This window comes from Acartia tonsa, chromosome 1 (genome assembly GCF_053477335.1).
Source record: "Acartia tonsa isolate MP-2025a chromosome 1, ASM5347733v1, whole genome shotgun sequence".
NCBI classification, from domain to species: Eukaryota; Metazoa; Arthropoda; class Copepoda; order Calanoida; family Acartiidae; genus Acartia; species Acartia tonsa.
In genome coordinates this window covers 50204813-50224693 of record NC_137260.1, presented here as the reverse complement: position 1 = coordinate 50224693, position 19881 = coordinate 50204813, and positions in this window count along the sequence as shown.

Here is a 19881-nt window from a genome sequence, read left to right as displayed (position 1 = left end):
CTTGGAATGGTTTAAACTAGGAAATATATGTTTCTTATAAACAGAACAGCAACAAGGGAAAGTAAACTTTAATACAGTAACAACATTTTCAATAAAATAAACTAATCAAGCAAGTCAATTTGGAGACCTTTTCTGATGCAAAAACTTAGTAGTGTGTTTGTGTGTGTCTATTGAAATAAAACTGCGTAGTATGAAACGCAGTAGATGCTGTAGACTACAAAAAAAATAAAAGTTAATGAATAGGTGTAGAGTAGCCTGATTAAACTTAAATTATGCACATATTTTTATGAGGGAAAGAAAAGTATTGTCAACCTCCTAACTGTATTATTGATGTGTTGTGGGTGTATTAATGATGAATATTATTGTTGGATGCTTAATTTCATTATACAGCAAAGTAAAGGATGAATTGAAGGTAGAGATAGATAATACAAATATTTACATAGAAACTTTTATATCATCAATTTAGTTTATTGTATTTATAGATATTTAGATGTAAAATAAAAAAGAATAACTCTCGCAAAGCCAAGTTTTAAATATTAAGATAAAGAAAAAAACAAATCACAATTGAGAAAATGCAAGATGTCAAGATAATTCAAATAACTTACCCTTTGATATATATTTTTACATAAGTTACAAATACTACACCTAAAGCATTATGCCTTTTGGTCATCAGGCTTTCAGGATTTAAAGCATCAAATGCCTAGTACTATCTTAAAAAATTAAATGTCAAAATACAATTTTTAAATTGACCTACAAACTTCTGTTTATGAATTTTACATGTAAAGGATTAAGATTACAACCTATTAAAAAAGGTTTGAAATCAATAGGACAATTCCAGAATAATTCAGTTATTTGGAAATCTTCGTGTTTGTTAATCATCAAATATTTTCTTTTCTAATTGAATTATACTGAAAAGATAATGACTGTCATATGAATGATTATTTGAATGATAATGGGTTCTGTAATCAAACTTTCTTACCATGATAATTTGTCATAACATCTAATCAAATTCTGTCCTTTAGGGATGGCCTCGGTGGAATATAGGAATAAGAAGTTTGAAAAAAAATGAATTTGAAAACTATGACATTTAATCATTCTTACTATAATGTCTGTTTATGTACATTGTACACTATTTATTTCTTATTTTTTTTAGGGGCGGGTCTAAAATGAGGGGCTTAAACATTTTTTTGGAGGTGTGGGTTAATATTATGTGTGCCCAAAGCTTTTTTTTTTTTGGGGGGGGGGGGTGTTAAACACCTCTTTATCCAACTCCTCCCCTTAAAAGTCGCAGCTTTAAGTAAAACTTTGTTATGTAGTTATGCGTTCAGTTTTAAGGATATCCTTAAAATAGTAACAGGATGTCTGTGTGTTTGTATGTTTGTACCGAAGGATCTTGCTAACCGCTAAACCGATCGGGTTCTCCTTAACAGGGTAGCTTCTCATAAGTCCCGGGATGTTTTATAACTATTTTGGGGGAGGGTACCACCACCTTCCCCAGAGAAATCGAAAAAAAATATATAAAAAAAACGTCGCCCTGCGGACATTTTGCAATTAGCTAAAAACATAACTAACACCATCTATCGGCGAAAATAATATTTTTGGTAAATAGGTTGAAGAGATACAATTTTACGTGTCCCTAGAGGCCTCTAGGGGAGTAGCCGCTAGTAAGTTTATATCGAAATAATTACAAGATTATCCCATATTCCTTTATGCTTGTGAGACTCTGTTGAATGAATAAGGAAATGGTCAACCTAATGATAATGTTTCTCTAAATTATTGGGTTTCTCTAATCTGTAGTAGACTAACAAACCTTTTTTTCTGATTTTGATGACATACATTTTTATAATGAATGCTGTAAGAATCAGACCATATACAATTTTAAAAATAATATTTTTTCTCTCACAGATATTAAGTATTTTGTTGTCTGTCCATATATTTAGTTAGAGTATAAATTGGATTTCTGTAAGGACAATTTTAATTCATCGGCGGCTACAGTAGTACAGACGATATCCTTCTGAAATTTCTTATGAAGATTCCACCTGACAAATGAGCATTTACTCTGTAACTCATTTTGTCTGTCCATCCATAACTATCTTTATTGACTTATCCTACGATTAAAACAAAATTATTGATTTTCTTATAAATATATCAAATTCATTGGTATTTAAAATATATCTAATAAAATAAATAAAAAATATATAGAAATAGTGTTTTGTTTCTAGTTTTTAAGTTTAAATCAGCTTATTTATTTAAAATTGATTTAAGGTATCAAATTTTACATGCTTTTAAGTGGAAAACGCTACTTATACAAAAAATCTCCCTCTCCCCTCTTTTTTTCCACCAATCTAACCACAGATTTAGAGTAGTCAAACTTTTTTTTGGAAAAATCCTTTTAAGCATTATTCGGTAATACTACTTACCCCTTTCTCCTCTGTCTCACATTTTAGAATTGGAAACCTGGTTTGTACTCTAAAGACACCATGATGGGAAGCACCCTGACCACCAAATGTCTGGATAAAATACTCAAAATCCTATCCATGCAGAGGAACCTAGTAATAGTGTCTAACTTTTTATCTTTGTGACGTAACAAAAATCGAAGGATGAGAGGGGAGGTGGGAAAGGAAACCCCTAAAAAAGAATTTTTGTTACGTCACAAAGATAAAAAGTTGGACACTATTACTAGGTTCCATGCAGAGCTACCCAATTTTACCTAATCTAACCTTACCTTATCAATTGGTGAAATTGATTACCATTACCCTTTTTATGATGTCTTAAAGGTTCAGCCAAGGGAGGGGGGGGGGTTGTATATTATTGTATTATCGTGGCTTGGTGGGATAATGCTACTTTTTTCCTTGAAATGAGGTTGTGAGTGTCAAATTACCAATACCCACAGTTTTAGAGTTTATAAAAATTCATTTTCACATTCCTGTGACACCAAGCTCCACATTCTCACATCAAAATTTTACATTTTTACCATTAGTTAAAGAAAATAAGGGATCAAGACCAATTTATTAATACAGTTTTCTTTTGATAGTAAAGAAATAAATATCATTTAAACTTCATATTTGACTCAGCCAGATTTTATGCTATTTTTCAAAGGGTTTAGTTGGCCAATTATAATTTACGAACCTAAAAGATAAATTTTATTTGATTCCTTATTTTTTCAGTTAGTACCGACTTTACTAAATAAACCTTCTCTCTAAAACAGTTTCAATATTTCTTTTTTTATTTCTGAAAAATAAATAATTGGGTTATTTAAATTTATAATAAGACTTAGTGTCTTTTAAGGTATTATCTCATAAGAAACTTATAAGGAAATTTGTATTTTCTTAATATTTATTTAGTGATTTCGCCATAGCTCCTAGAGGGTCTGTAATATTTAAAGGGTAAACTAAAGAAAAGAAAATAGCTTGAAACCATCGCAGGAGCTTTATGAAGCTTATCTAAAATGTAAAACTCTATCATCTCATAGGTTTTTGACATTTTAACAAACAAAAATCCCACTTTTTTTATATGATTTTGATATCCATATTTTGATGAAATATAGCTAGAAAAAAAGACATATAATTGCTAGATGAGCGTTCACAAAAATAAGATTTTGGTTGTTATGCAAATAACATTTGAAATTATGGAGTTGCTTCGCTACTATTAAACTAGAAAAAGAATAAGAATTTCCTTTTAAAGATCTAGAAAATATGCCTACGTCCTAAATGATGTAATTTTGAACAAGTATTTTATTACTTTTCTGTGTTTTAGCATTTTTTAGCAGCAAAACTTCCATAAAATTTGTATAGTTGTGTGTTTTTATTTGTGGTCACGTGGATTGACAGTCAGATTAAGAGAAGTATCAAAAGTACCAAAAAGAGGCAAAGCTACTTACCGGTTTTCTTGCTTAACTTTCTAAATTATCTTTTTTTCTTTTCTTTTTGGTGATTAATATGCAATAATTTGACGATTGCAATTGAAAACATTTTGTTTTGCAAAATCACAAAGTCTAACTATGTAACATCAGGTATACCTGCCTTCGTTCTTATTGGACATTGTCATCCTAGGTATTTGTGTGGGGCGAAAAGTTTGACTAATCTGACAGCTGTGTCAGCTAAAAATGTGCATTCTCAGTCCTTAATCCCTGCTCAGGTTTCACACCACACAATTCTCTCATATCAATCTTATGTAAAGTAATTATGCACAGTTGGCGTAGTCAGGAATATGAATTCTATGAATAATTTTTACCTATGATCATTCAAAATCTTTTTAATATCAGGGAGGGAGTGAACATAGGGCTGTTTATTAACAAGTCCCTAAAATTTTGTAATGACTTTTTCTTATTCGTCGGATTGGCTCAACATCATTGGGGACTTTTATTGAATTTTTATTGGTTGGTTCATTACTTTGAGTGTCCAAACGTTTTAACCACTAATTCTACAGAAGAGGTAATTTTGTGCATTATTGTTGGGGACGATCATCAAATTATCGGCCATTGCCTTATCCTGTTTTAATTACAGCATTTTTTTAAGCGTCGAGCAGCAATAGCAAGCCAAAAATATCCTGAGGAAAGTGAAGTAAATTTCCATATTTATTTATTTTAAGACAACCTTCTCTACTTAAAAAACATTGTGTTGCATAAAAATACAATTCACGCCCGTGTACTTAACTGAAAAAAGAAACATATGTAAGTGATAAAGATTTATTTTCATTGTTGGGAAAGTCAAGTAACTTGAACATTTTTAACACTTTTCAAATCAGATTAAAGTAATTAAATTTAGAATAACAAGGATGACAATATCCATAAAAGCGAAGCTCTGAAACGGTAGGACAAACGAACATTAACACTTGTAGAGTGTCAGAACAGATGTCGGAAGTCGGAACAAAATTGTAAGTAAATTTGTATAGCGACTTCCACTTTCAATTAAAGGGAGTGTGAACGTAAAAATTTCTCATCTGATTATCAAATCTTAACATTTTCTAAGCACATTTCACTACACTGATCAACCAAAAACGTCCTATTAACAAAAATATCCAGGAATAATGCTTTGATTTTATGGTATTTTGGGAGGGAAAAAGGAAAAAACAGGGAAAATCTGAACGTTTTTGTTTCTTATAATGTTTGTAGGGATATTTAACTTGTCATATATAGTTGAAACAATTTACTTACTGTTAAGGATTTATTTTATGATATAAAATTGCCAATTAGTTTTTTTATAACGTAGTAATTAGGTAATAAAGACCTATTTTAAATTCGTATTATTGACAAAAAAAATACCTCACTGTCTACAAAGGGTTGAATCTCATAGATTATTTAAAATAATAATATCCTTTTTTATTGTGTTGGACAATAAATAACCCACTTTCAAGAATTAATTTACACTTTTATCAGACTGTTTATAAAGAAATATTGCGTCTTTATTATTTACAAATTTGTAATTAAAGGTGGGCGAGAGATGGGCCATCTAAAGTTAATTGGATACTAATAAAAAATCTGTTTCTATCTTTGTTATTGTATTTGGTTTTCAATAAAAAATATTGCTTATTTTATCAATTTCTAAGTAACTTTACATTGGTTTAAAGCAAGGATTATGTTAAAAGTCAGCTTAACCGTTAGGAAAAATCAAGAACTATGTGAAAAAGTTTAACTTTAGCTATAATGGGAGAAAAAAGCAATTTAATGCACATTTTATATAATACGGAAAATTTCTTCCTTTCCCTTTACCTTATAAAAATCGTCGGAAAAAGCCATTTTTTAAGCAAACAAAAGCGAGTTTTGCTTTATCTGTGAGATATTATGAATGAGATAATGTTAAGATTTGATATTAAGATGAGAAAAATTTACGTTCACAGTCCCTTTAAGAGTATTTTTTTTTTAAGTAAAGAAGTAAACTTCACCAGTTTTAAGATGCCCTAAAATAATTTTCTAAAAATGTGCCAAAATTAGCTGTCCTTGTTCAGTTTTACGGGTGTTAACTATGTGAAGTGTATATTGGCAATTAAAATATTTTGGCTATGAATTTCCTAGAAAGTTCAGGCTTATATTTCATTTTCTAGCGAAAAAATGTGGGTTGCATTTTTGGAGCAAAACTGCTACTCAATATTTTACATTTTTCTTCAAATAGTTGTTTAATAACTAGCATATATAAACTTCGCAACATAATAATAAGTTCAGTTGACATTTCCTTCTAAAATATTGCCATTTTTAGAAGTTAAAGTAACATATAAGAAAAAGGATGCTCAAAAATACTAAGCTTTCAAAAAAATATAATTCATGAATGCTTTGATTCTGTTCTATTTTATCAAATAATATTAACGACAGTTTCCATCCGTTAAAAGGCAAAAATATCCTGATAAAAGTTTTTTAGGGTTTGGGTATTATCTGATCCCATTTGTGTTTGTGTCAATCATAGCCAAGTTATGTTGACACTTTTCATCAAAACTTGTATTCATTAGAAAAGCATACAAAATTGTTTAGAAATTCATGGATGACGGGATAGGCAAATGGAAAAAATATCTTTTATGATTTCCCTGCTGGTGTATTTATCAAATCAAAGCTATAATTTAAAAAAAAAGCATGAAAAAAGTTCTGCTTATATACGGTATATTTACTTTTTAAAACACTAGCGGCTGCGCTCCTAGCATCTAGGTGCTCTATAATCGAAGGGGTATGGAAAGTAGAAAATAGCCTAAAACCAAACTTAGATATGAAACTTAAATAGCCTGAACAATCCAGGGACCTATAAGAAGCTTCCATAAAATGTAGAACTTAAAATAGGATGGAAACTTTAATACATCTATCATTCACCCAACCCTGTATTCATGGAAAATCACAAACCTTTCAATCATTTTAGGGCTTTTTTGTTTATGCTTTCCCAGGATGTTAAAAGGGTTAGTCTTACATTTTTATTTCCTTAAAAAATATTTTTCTGCTTTAATTGTTAAGGTTAGCTTGTGCAGAATATACTGCATGACATTTCATCAATAGTTACTGATCCCTATAAAAAAGTACAATGTCTAACCGTGTGTTTGTGTCTGTTCAAAGATATCTCACTAGCCACTGGACCGTATGAAACTTTATATAGGTTCTGGTAAGGTTTATTTTGAAACAGAAAAATGTATTCAGATTGTATGAATTTTCCTAAGAAGCTACGGACAAAGCTATTACCGCATTAACATAAAAAGAAAAAGACCTAAAATTCCATAAATTTTAGCAAATAAATCATGCTAAGGATTGTCCTTTTATGCAATAACAAGGTCGGTGATGTTAAAGTTTTTCATTGATGTATTCTAGATTAATTCTAATTGTTGCTCAACACAGCAACAGTTGGTATTATATTCATTTCAATAAAAGAATAAAAAGAAATTTATCCTCCTGATATTATTTCCAAGGCTTTTTATAATTTATGCCTGTAGGCCGATAGAATTTAAATTTTTTGATTTTTAAAAACCTTGGCATAAAAATAAAATATGATAAAAAGAATGATTTCATCATTCTAGAATTTTGTGCCCCAGGTTCTAAATTATACCATGTTATTACAGAAATCTTTACAATTCTAGTAAACAAGGTACCCAATTTAAGATTAGAACAATCCTTAACCTTGGAGGTTAATTGCACATTTGTAAGAATTTATCATAATGAAGAAAAGATTTGCAATAAAATAGTAATACAAACCTAGAATTTTAAAGATAACAGGGATATATTGTAATTCTATTGAATTCTGTATCTTAAGTATTCAAACATCTCATAAGATTTAATAACCCACATTTATGTCAAAAATGATGAAGCTCATTTTTTTCACTCTCAGTAAATATTTGAAAATCTGTGTCATTTTTTATGATTAATTACATTTTTATGTCAACCCCCCACCCCCAATTTTCATTGGGAAAATAAGAATAGAAGGAATACTTTAGTCTGAAATGTTTTCATTACACGCAAATTAAAAAGATTAATGTACTCGTGGATAATTGTTAATTGATGGACATTCTCATTTTTTATCCGCCTCCTTCTCGCTATGCTAATCTCCGCCCATGTATTTAAACTCCGCCTACTTGAAAATAGCTGTTCTTTTTTTAAAGACTAAAAACATTAAAAATTTATTATTTTGGTCCTTCTTTTAATTGTGCCATTTTATTTGCAAGTGTTTATAACCTTGTACTTTATAATATCTTACATAACCTAACTTTATCTAAAGCATAGAATACATTTTTCTATTCGGGGAGGTTATGAGTACTTCAATAGTGATAAGTAAGATTTGATTACTGCACGTATTTTATATGATATTAGCGGTTGCACCTCAAGCATCTTGGGGCTCTGTATTCGAAGGAGTAAGAAGGGTCAGAAAAATAACCTAAAACCATCCTAAGACTTAAATCTAAGAATAGAATAGCCTAAAATCTTCCCAGAACGTATATGAAGATTCCAAACTTAATCAGTTTGGTAGAAATCTTAAGCAACAGACAAAACAAAACCTAACTACTCTATATACTTGTTTAATAAACTTTGCTACTTTTGAATGCAATTATCCTTCTATGTATGAACACCATGCTAAATACTGTGTTTGAGTGACATTCCAACAAATGTTCCACCTCGTTATGAGCTATCATGAGCATTTTAATATAAATAGTCTAAATAATTATTCATTAGTGCTTTATTAGACCACACACAAATGCATTTTACTTACTGATACTTACTTACCATACAATTTATAAAAGAATATCTAATTTTTAAAAGAATAACTAAAAGCGAACACTTGCTTAAAAAACTAAAAATCATGGAAAGAAAACGAAGTAGTGGGTTTCATCGTATTTTCACAATAGCTTTTGATAGGTTATTTTAAGTTAGGTAAGGTTAATGTTAATGATTGCCTCGCAGTGTTAGGAAATAGGCCCTGCAAGGTTAGAGCCCTCCGCAGGGGCTAAAAGTAGGAGAAAAGCTTCTGGAAAATACCACGATGAAACCCGCTACTTCGTTTTCTTTTCATGATCCAAAATGAATTATAAGATACATTTTTCTGTAAACTTTTTAATTTGAGATTTTTTTATTTCTAGCGTAGATTTTTAAATAACACCAACTTAAGAGACAAACACACTTTCAAAACGTTGATTTCAGTTTGCTTGGTGTGGCTTATAATTTAGATTACTGATATTCAGATTTTATTACATAAAATTAAAATAATTCTGGGAACTGATTATCTTATCACAACATGTCAAGCTAAATATTTCTATAAAAAGAATAATCAACAATCTAAACAAAAATAATTGTTTTCACGTCCACATTATCGTAATTGGCTCTACTAGAAATCTACACGTGGCGCATCAGCTCATCGTCGCAAAGAGGTAATGGGTTTGAATCTATGCTCAATCTGCGTCAAATCTAAGGATGTTAAAAGCTGTACCTATTGCTGCTATGTCAGATGTAAGACATTAATAAGTTGGAGAATGCCAAGGACCAAGTATCAAGGTGCAACTCATTACCATGTACAGTTAGGACTTACAGACAAGGGGTTGGTTGCCTGCCATAGTTTGGATGTCAGTGCCTACTTTTTAGTGCTGGCTCTAGGTTGTTAGAGATATGTTACTAAATAATTTAGTTGCAGTAAGAATTTGTATCACGATAAACCATGATATTCCTCACGTATGATCTAAATTAGAAAATTGTTATAAAATTGTGATACTAAAAATGTCAAAAATATTATTCGAAAAATCAATTATGGTTTACAGGAATTATATTTTATATTTGTAATAGATCCAATTTTTAAGGGACCCCCACGAAAAGCGTAATGATATTTTGTCAGATTGTGTTAAACCGACGGTTTCATTAATCCATAATTTGGTTCTATCCTGCACTAAAATAGCCATCCTATATATAGATAGTAGTAATTTTGTAGTTTTGTTTGTCTGAAGCTTAAGATCTCAATAACTATTGAACTAATTTGGATATACATTTCAAGGTAAGTTTGACATTGGTCCAGGGGCACAGCCGCTAGATTATTAGATAGTTGAGTAAGTATCTATTAATTACCGTATGTGACTCAAGATATCTTTATTTTCTTTTTAATGAGATTTTCCTTAAAAGTAAGCTTTGGTTATGGTATGAGAATGTTTTAAACTAGTTATATTTGGTTTCCAACAAAATTAAAGCCTGTTAAAAAAATTTGATTCTGCCTAATAAACCAGACTTTAATTCCCTAGTGACAAAGATTTGATGAAAATTTAGATAAAACAATTAAACGCTTGCACCAGGTTTCATAATTAGGGACTTTTAGTTATATTTATATAGTAAGCAATAATTACTTCTTATTTGGAATTAGAATAATAAGAGGCAATTTTACTTCATCAGAAAGTGGAGCAAAAAAAAGAAGTATGAAACAAAAACACAAGTACGCAATGTAATAGTATTAATTTTTATTTACAAATTAAATACTTTTGAAACAACTAATGGCTTTATCTACAGATTGACTGTTTTTTGTTTATTCCTCACTAACGGCTGCGCCCCTAGCATTTAGAGGCTCTATTTTCGAATGGATATGGAAAAGGCGAAAAATAGCATAAAACCATCTCAGGACTTAAAGAAGCCTCATTGTAAAGATTGCGAGATCCTTCGCTACTTTATATAATAGGATTATCTTTTGTCAATAAAAAAATTATTTGGTAGGGGGGGGGGGTATTTTTTCACAGGGTGTTGATTATTTTCAATCTTCCCCTAAAATTGTGGAACTAAAGTTTTAACCGTTTATGAGATCTTTTGACAAGTTTAACAAGCGTAGAAACTCTACAATTAATGGAGATTAGACTGTTTTGCTGTTCTAATTGTATTACTCATTAAAAAAATGTTATTCAAACTAATGTTCTTTTGTCTGTAATAGATAATCATAAGTAAATCATAAACTAAACCAACATGTCCATTTTAAACCAATCAATTATCACATATTAACATATATATGAATTAATCTAGCTGCAACCCAGCCCACTTACAGCTATAATAATACACCACCTTCCAATAAAAATTTACTTGGAACAAACATTTTTGAAGATATATAGATGAAAACTATCTACGGACCAATGCAAAGGTAACTAAATGGAGTACTTGTTATCGCAAATAGGTACTTTCTCTTAATTGTTAAAAGCCATTTCTTTATTTATTACTAGCGGCTACGCACCTAGAGGCCTCTAGTGGCACTTTAAATGTTTTTTTTATATTTAAATATGTCTATGTTGCCTTTGACGTTTATGTTTCGTTGAACTCTCTTTCTTAAATCGAGAAACGTAAAAAAAATTAGATTTTTTGTGATTTCTCTTGGGAGGGTGGTGGTACCCTCCCCCAAAATAGATAAAAACCTTCCCGGGACCTATGAAAATCTACCCTGTTAAGGAGAATCCGATCGGTTTAGCGGTTAGCGAGATCCTTCGGTACAAATACACAGACAGACAAACAGACATCCTGTTACTTTAGTATAAGGATTAATATGAAATACAAATCTGAATTAATACCTTTACAACTTTAGATTTTAAGAATATAACCAAAACAAAAGCATTAAAATAGAGCTATTAAAGTGAGATTTTTATATTAGGATTAGGTGCGTTTTTTTACCATAGATAGAATTGTTTTCTGTGTAGTTACCATCAAACAATATCTAATATATATTTCAATAAAATAAATGTTTAAATAGGTGCTAAATATAAGTGGCTTTATGTGCATTAATATGATTAATGTGCATTGTTTAAAAATATTTTGTCTAATGTTCCATAAAGGTAAGAGCCACCCATCCTCTGAATTTAATTTGACATACCTGAAATAACAATGAAATATCTCTAAATTGAATACACACACCGCCCCTATAATTCTACATAACTCCTCCCTCTTTACCCCCCCCCCCCCTCCCCCCTCGTTTTTCTGAGTCAAAAAGCAAACCACTTTTCTTTTTGGAAAATGCTTGAAATGGACGTTGCAATGGGATAAGACTTAATATATTTTTTCCAAAAATAATACAGTTACAATTTTCATCAATTTTCATAAGCCGCGCTTTTTTGCTAAATTTGTGGATAAATCGCAACTGTCAACAATCTGCAGCAGTTAAACATTATTCCTGGAGCAAAAAATTATGTGTATGTTTAGTCGCATTAGTAAACCAATAACCAACAGAAAAATGCTACTCCAAAACCACCTTAAAAAGTGGTTGAGATTCACCATCTGCTATTGTGAATGTCTTTTTTCTTGCCACACCTATCCAAGAATGATTAATAGGTGTGTAGATAGTTTTAAAGGGGGCGGAGTCTGTCGCTTCCGAAAGTTAAAGGGGGGAGTATTTAAAATTTGAAGAAGGGGAGGTGAGGTAGACGGTCTGATCTCAATGCGACAAAAAGGTTTACTTTCGGTTTTGGCTTGAGTGTCTTTTCATTTAAACAAAAACTTTTAAAAAGATCACGAAGTGCAATTTTTCCTCAAGAGAATGGTTTAAGGTTCATAATATTAACTTCAAATTCTGGAGAAAAACTATTTCCAAACAACTTCCTATGTAAAGTGATCATCATTTCATATCAACTACCTTCAGTTTGAAACAGTTAATTAACCGAATATATTTCATAAAATCTAAATTCACTATATTCACTATTTCTGTCTAATTGTAATACATATATAAAAAAAAATAAATAAATTTAAACTATGTATCAATATTTATATAAAATAAAGATTTCTATTTGAAACTTAATGGTTTTTGTTGTATTGTATGTTAACTTAATTCTGTGTGTTCCATCGCTAGATGTCAAGAGATTGATGAGTAATTCATCATGAGAATTTGACAATCTCAAACTATACAGAACATTTACAGAATGCAAAAATAGTTTTTATAAAAAGAATACTTTTAATGATATAGATCTTTAGTTGGTAATGTGTTGGAATTTTTGTTAATTATGCCTGAATATACTTTACAGTTTAGCTTCAAAACTGATTGATGTCCGTTGGATTAGAACCAGTTCAGTTTTAATTCATACTGAAATATTATGTATAGCATCGCATTACAGACAATTTCCCACCAATATTAAATTAAACATCATAAATTTAATACAAGTTTTGTTAGCCTGGGCCTTCGGCATCTAGGGCTAACAAAAATGGTTTTAATCTTATAATTTTGAATTTTCATATCAGTGAATAACTTTTCTATTGAGTTACTTTTCTGCTAAATTTAAATATTATAAATAGTTCAAGAATTGTTAAACCTTAAATGTATTTTGGACAACGCAATAATCGTACCAATTTTTTTACCGTACAACAAATTGTCAAAATAATAGAATATCTCAAATTGGTTTTATTATTCACAGATTTCTAATATTTTAAGTTTGAGTTAGTTAATACTAGGTTACTTTTAAGACAGGAGCATTTTTTCACGGCTGAAATCAACTGATATTTTCAAAGCTAACATGAAAGGTGGAGGTGTTATTTGAACACTTTAGAGTAACATACAATTATAGTATTGCTACGCTTTCCAAATATACCCCACTAACATTCTTAAATTGAAATCTACTGTTTTAACGTGCATAAAGTTCATTTTTAGAGAGTCTCTAATGGTTAAAGACAAAGGCTAGCTACAAATATATTTTGCACAATTAGTTTATTTTTTGTTTATTGTGTGGGTAGAAAGATTTTATGATGGTTAGAAGTTAACTTTATGATCTTTAAGGATTAACTAAATACAATAGTAAAACATAATCTGCTTTTATTAGCTGGTTTTAAGATACAGTATAATACACCATTTATCCCTCTTTTGTTCTAAATAATATACTTTTATAAAATTAGGTTTTGTCCGTCGATATTTTAAATGATTATCTTATATTAAGAAAAAAATGTTTAGCGGTTTAACATAATAACTTAATATGAAAGGCATTTTGGATGCTAATCTTGACGAAGACCAAACTGCATTACTTTTGTGTCACTTTTGTTCGATACCTTTATAACAATAGCTTTTATCAACGACTTTTATGGATGTTTTCATCCTTGTTTCTTTAATCGGCTAAATGATCAATTATGATATGTGTATGTGTTAGGATTTTAGGATTATAATTTTATTGTTGATTTATTGACTTTGAGTTTTCAAAGATCATCGCTCTCCTTTTTTTATTTATTTAAGTTATGTTGATTTTTAAAGTAATTTTTTGATACAAGGACTAGTAAATTAAAAGCATATAAAAGCTTACTCGAAATATATAACTGTGTTAATAAGTATGGTAGCAACAAAAAGCTAACAATATTTTTAGAATAAATTAAAGGTGTAAGAATATAACAAGGAATAAAAGCATATTTAGCTTGTATTTTAGTCAAAAATCTCATTATGTTTATAAGTTTAAAAATTCCTCAATAAACAAGGATGGCGAAATTATTTCAGCTAAGGATACTAATTTTTGTGGAGAAAAATATGCTAAGACCACCATGAAGTATCAAGTATCCTTTGATAATTTCAAATTATTCGGATCTTTTCTGCCAAAGATTGATTGTTGACAGGTATGAGCTGACCCATTGTTTAGCCACACCAGCAGAGTGATTGACAGGCGTAGCGAGCCATGAGCCCTGGGCTTGGGTCCTTGCGCTGGCAGAGACATGCTATATTGGCGGTCAAACTAATGAGAGAAAAAATACTAGATAGATCAGAAACAGATCTTTCAGTAATTTGAAAAAAAGAAATGGAGACGAAATAAATTAAACATTACCACAATTTTTCGGGCAATTTAAGGGAATTATGCATCTTAATACGTTTAGGAGAATTTAACAAGAAATCTAAGAATCTATCCCATACAGCAGCTAAGTAAAACTAAATACCTCTTATATAATACAGACGGACAGACTGATCCACTGAAAAAGTGAGATAAGGCGTCCTGCGTAATAAAATTATTAGGGATATTTCGAAAATTTACAAAGATATCCTCGCCTAGTTAGTTTTGTTAATTTTTTTTATTAGGTAGAACCACTCTATAATAACTCTAATAATATAATATTTTATTTATAAATCTATCAAAATATTGATGCTTTGCCTGTTAATGAGTAATTAATCATAAATTTACGCTGGTATTTTAGGAATATTCCTATTGACTTTAACTATTTCTTATAATGTTTTTAACATTTTTAAATTATTAAGAAATAAATGTTAATTAATAGTAGGTCATTGGGTTATCTATTATCATAATAAATACAGATAAAACAAGGAAGAATATGTCTAACAGTTTTGCAGCAATAGTTAATCATCAATTATTTTAGTAAAAAAAACTGGAAAGATTTTATAAGATTTGTCAATTTTGTTAGAATGCTAAACAGTAGATGTTTAATAAAAAGTAAAACACCAAAAAATTGAATAATCTTACAATTGTGTAAATCAAAAGTTATTAAGACTTGAAATAGAAAAGCCATGGTCATATTTGAACAGAAAACAACAATCTATTACTTGCAATATTGTATAGAAGTTTCGCTATAAGCAAACATGAAGCTTACATGGCTGACACTTTCAAATATAAATTCACACACATCCAAATTGTTCGTTACAAAATTAAACTTAAAACAAATAGAAAGTGTTAATGAACTAAATATAATAAATATTTGATTTTACACCTATGATATATATATATTGTTTATTTATAAATACCAATAAAACATATTTATAAATCTAATTTCTAATATGGCTAAAAATAATTGTCTTACAGCAGAATGTTGATTATAGAACACTTTTGCGTTTAAATATATTCTTAACTTAGGTTATTTTCTTAAAGAGTTTGTCTTTTACTATTCAATTAATATTTTATATTTGTTATTACAATTAATATAAACTGTAAACACTAAACAACTATTAAGTAGAGGGATAGTATAGAAAATATTTAAAATATTTTTTGATGCGCTTTTTATGGACATAGATGTGTTTGGTTGAATATATTTTTTTTTATAGTATCTACTTCACAACGTTATTCCATTACCGTTCTTTGCACTAAGATATTATTATTTTTGGAGTTAAAATATTCTAAATATCTCTTTTTCAATGACATTTTATCATATTGCACGAATCTAGAGTAATGGCGTTTTATTATTCGATATTCAAGCACTGATTTTTATGTAAGAACTTTTTTGCTATGTTCGTACTTTCCAACCAACTTTTATCCAAATAAGATTAGTTAAATTACTTTTTAAAAATTGTAATAAACGTATGAATTAAGTATAAACGTTAAACGTCCTGTATTAAGATTCTATAACTCCCCCAAGGTTTAACACAATTAGGCCCCTTCAAAACACTAAAAAGGTCCATAGTGAAGTGAAGTTATTTTCTGCTCTCTCCTCTTCTTTCTTTACAACATCAAGCGGACACCTATGATTATGCTGACTGTGTGCCACTAAAAAAAATTAATAATTGTACCGCTCAATCTTAATATGCAGAGAGAGATGCAATATTCTTTCATATTTTTTGTAGCAGTATTGAATGAACATAACAAGCCATACATAGAGCATAGATACCTGATACATATATGACACAGAGAGAGATGCAATATTATTTTATATTTTTTGTGGCAGTAGTGTATGACCATAACAAGCCATACATAGAGCATACATAGATACATATATGACGCAGAGAGAGATGCAATATTCTTTCATATTTTTTGTGGCAGTATTGTATGAACATAAAAAGCCATACATAGAGCATAGATACATATATGACACAGACAGAGATACAATATTCTTCAACATTTTGGCAGTATTGTATGAACATAAAAAGCCATACATAGAGCATACATAGATACATATATGACGCAGAGAGAGATGCAATATTCTTTCATATTTTTTGTGGCAGTATTGTATGAACATAAAAAGCCATACATAGAGCATAGATACATATATGACACAGACAGAGATACAATATTCTTCAACATTTTGGCAGTATTGTATGAACATAAAAAGCCATACATAGAGCATACATAGATACATATATGACGCAGAGAGAGATGCAATATTCTTTCATATTTTTTGTGGCAGTATTGTATGAACATAAAAAGCCATACATAGAGCATAGATACATATATGACACAGACAGAGATACAATATTCTTCAACATTTTGGCAGTAGTGTATAAACATAACAAGCCATACATAGAGCATAGATACATATATGACACAGAGAGAAAAGCATCACATAACATGACACTAGACATCAAAAGTCGAAACATAGACAAAGTATAATTACAGATCGGAAATTTGTAATATTATAATATAATTATACAATAATTACATAAAATCTTTGAAAAGAGGAGTAAACTGTAGTATAATAAAAATAACTAAAAAAATTTGGGCCATTATATCATAACTAAGTATAACGGGAAATGAACAAAACATTGACCAAAATTTCAGCCTTTTTACCAAAATATCATTATTTTTGTAACTGCATGTTTCTAGTAATTTCTATAACGTTTCAAATCCTGTATTAATATTAGTATTTTATAACTCAAAAATCTATTTGACTTTTAGACATTCAAGTTCAGATAATCTTAATAGTAAGAGACGATGGCTGTAGTGCACAATTAGACACTTAGCCCTTCATCTACATAAAAATCTATGTGATTTGTAGTCCATGGTGAGAAGTTTTGACAATATGATCCTTACTGGATAATCTGAGCAAATATTTACTCTTTCCTAGTTAATCTGTAGACAGATACCAGGGAATTATTAATTCTACAAAATTAAATAAACGTTACTTAACTATATGTATCTTATCTTAGCAAGGATAGGGCCATCTTTACCAAAGAAGAGTAAAAAAGACCCTGTTCCTAAAGTCAATATTCTGTGTATGCACCTTTACTAAATAGATAGAAGGAGGTAAATTTAAAAAGAACAAATTTCTCCCTTCTATGTTAAATTTGTGTGTTAAGAAGAATAGTCATTCGCTAATGTTGTATAGTTTAGTTTGGAAAATACATTTTATGATAAAATGGAATAGCTGAGAGAGACCAGAAAAAATTCAATGGACTGATGTATCTTATGTTTGCAAATGTCTATAAAAGAGAATCCTTTTTGTATTTTTAGGTCATTTTATAGCAGGAATTGTGTAAAATGGTCTTGAAAAGTCCTTCTTTTACTATTATTCATTTATAAAATTGAACAATTAGGATGTCCAAATAGGGGTTGGGCAATAAAAAGGTTGGTCATCTGAGGGGCGTTTGACCATATGATAATGCATATCATTAAGCAAGATTTGGTTCAGAGGTATAACAAAATAAGATCTCATTGTATATCACGTGATCTATTGGCTATCTTAGGCTAAACGCAAATTCACGGATGGAAAAATATTAATAAGACAGACAAAGTAACTTTTTTAGAAGCAGCGCGCTAGGCTTCTAAATTTGCAAAAGAAATCTTACACTAACATCTGTTTGCAGACTTGTAAACATTGAAAAAAATTGAGAAAAGATAATATTATATTCTTTTTATAAATGTTAAGCCTTAAATAAGCAAATATTATCATTTCCACGATTTTTTCAAAAAAATATTTGTATTTTAAATGTACTTATTAGCTTAAGTTAAATTATAAAAATTTAAAACAAAAATCAATGCATTTATAAAAATGTTGGAACATATGAACTGCACCAAATATTATTTGTCTTTAAACAAAGCAAGGCTTCAAAAATACTTATTCAGAAATTGGTATCAAACAGTTAGCTGCCTTAATTGTTGCAAAATAAATTTAACTTTTATAGAGAAAAATACAGATATAAATTTCAAAAGACAAAATACATCTTCATAAAATGTATGTATATTAAAAGAAATACATACACAGAAAGCTAGTGAATAGACCTTATTCTGGTATGGTTTACCTGGATTCTGCAGAGAAAAATATAAAAGTTAGTACAGCATACTTTGATGTTGAATATCCTTTAAATTTTGATGTAAATATATGAATCTAACCGTCCTAGAACCCAGCATTTATTGTCTCTAGGGAACTGTTATCCAGCAAATACCTACACATATATAAAGTTTGTTTGAAAATACTGAGTATATCTGCTGAATCTAAAACAGGATTATCTAAGGATCCCCATGTACCCCGTCCATTTTTTTTCTTCTGGCGGCACAGGGTTGAAAGGAATAATTATGAGTTTAAAATTTGACGTTAGATTTCTTCACAGTGCGATTTATAGGTTTTCCTCCTTCATTTGAATACATACATACAAAAAAAGTTATTAATGCCCTTGAAAAGGATTATATTGAAAAGCAATATTTATTTTGTACATATTTAGATAACGAGTTCGAGCACAATTAACTTTTGATACCATAACTAAAAGCTATCAACAATTTTCTTTAGAGCATTATACATTAACAAGGATGACAACATCCATAAGTAGCGAAGCACAAAATTTCGTGGATGGGAATGACCGTCATGGTTGTTTTCTTAAAACAACGGGAAATCTAATTTTGATATCTAAAACAGAAAAAATTTTGAAAATCGGATCATAAACACCAAAGATATGAGGAAAAATGTAAAAAAAATTGAAAACAGCCAAAACCCTGCAAAAAGGCAGTCTGACCATTATTGTTGTTTTCTTCAAACGACGGGAAATTTAATTTTAACATCTTTAACTGAAAAAAATTTGAAAATTGGACTAAAAACACCAAAGATATGGGGGAAAATGTAAAAAAAAATATAAAATAGCCAAAAACCTGCAAAAAAGCAGTCTGACCTTCATAATTGTTTTCTTCAAACGACGGGAAATTTGATTTTGATAACTATAACTGAAAAAATTTTGAAAATCGGTTCATAAACACCAAAGATATGGTGGAAAATGTAAAAATAGCTAAAAACCTGCAAAAAGGCAGTCTGACCGTTATTGTTGTTTTCTCCAAACGACGGAAAATTTAATTTTGATATCTTTAACTGAAAGA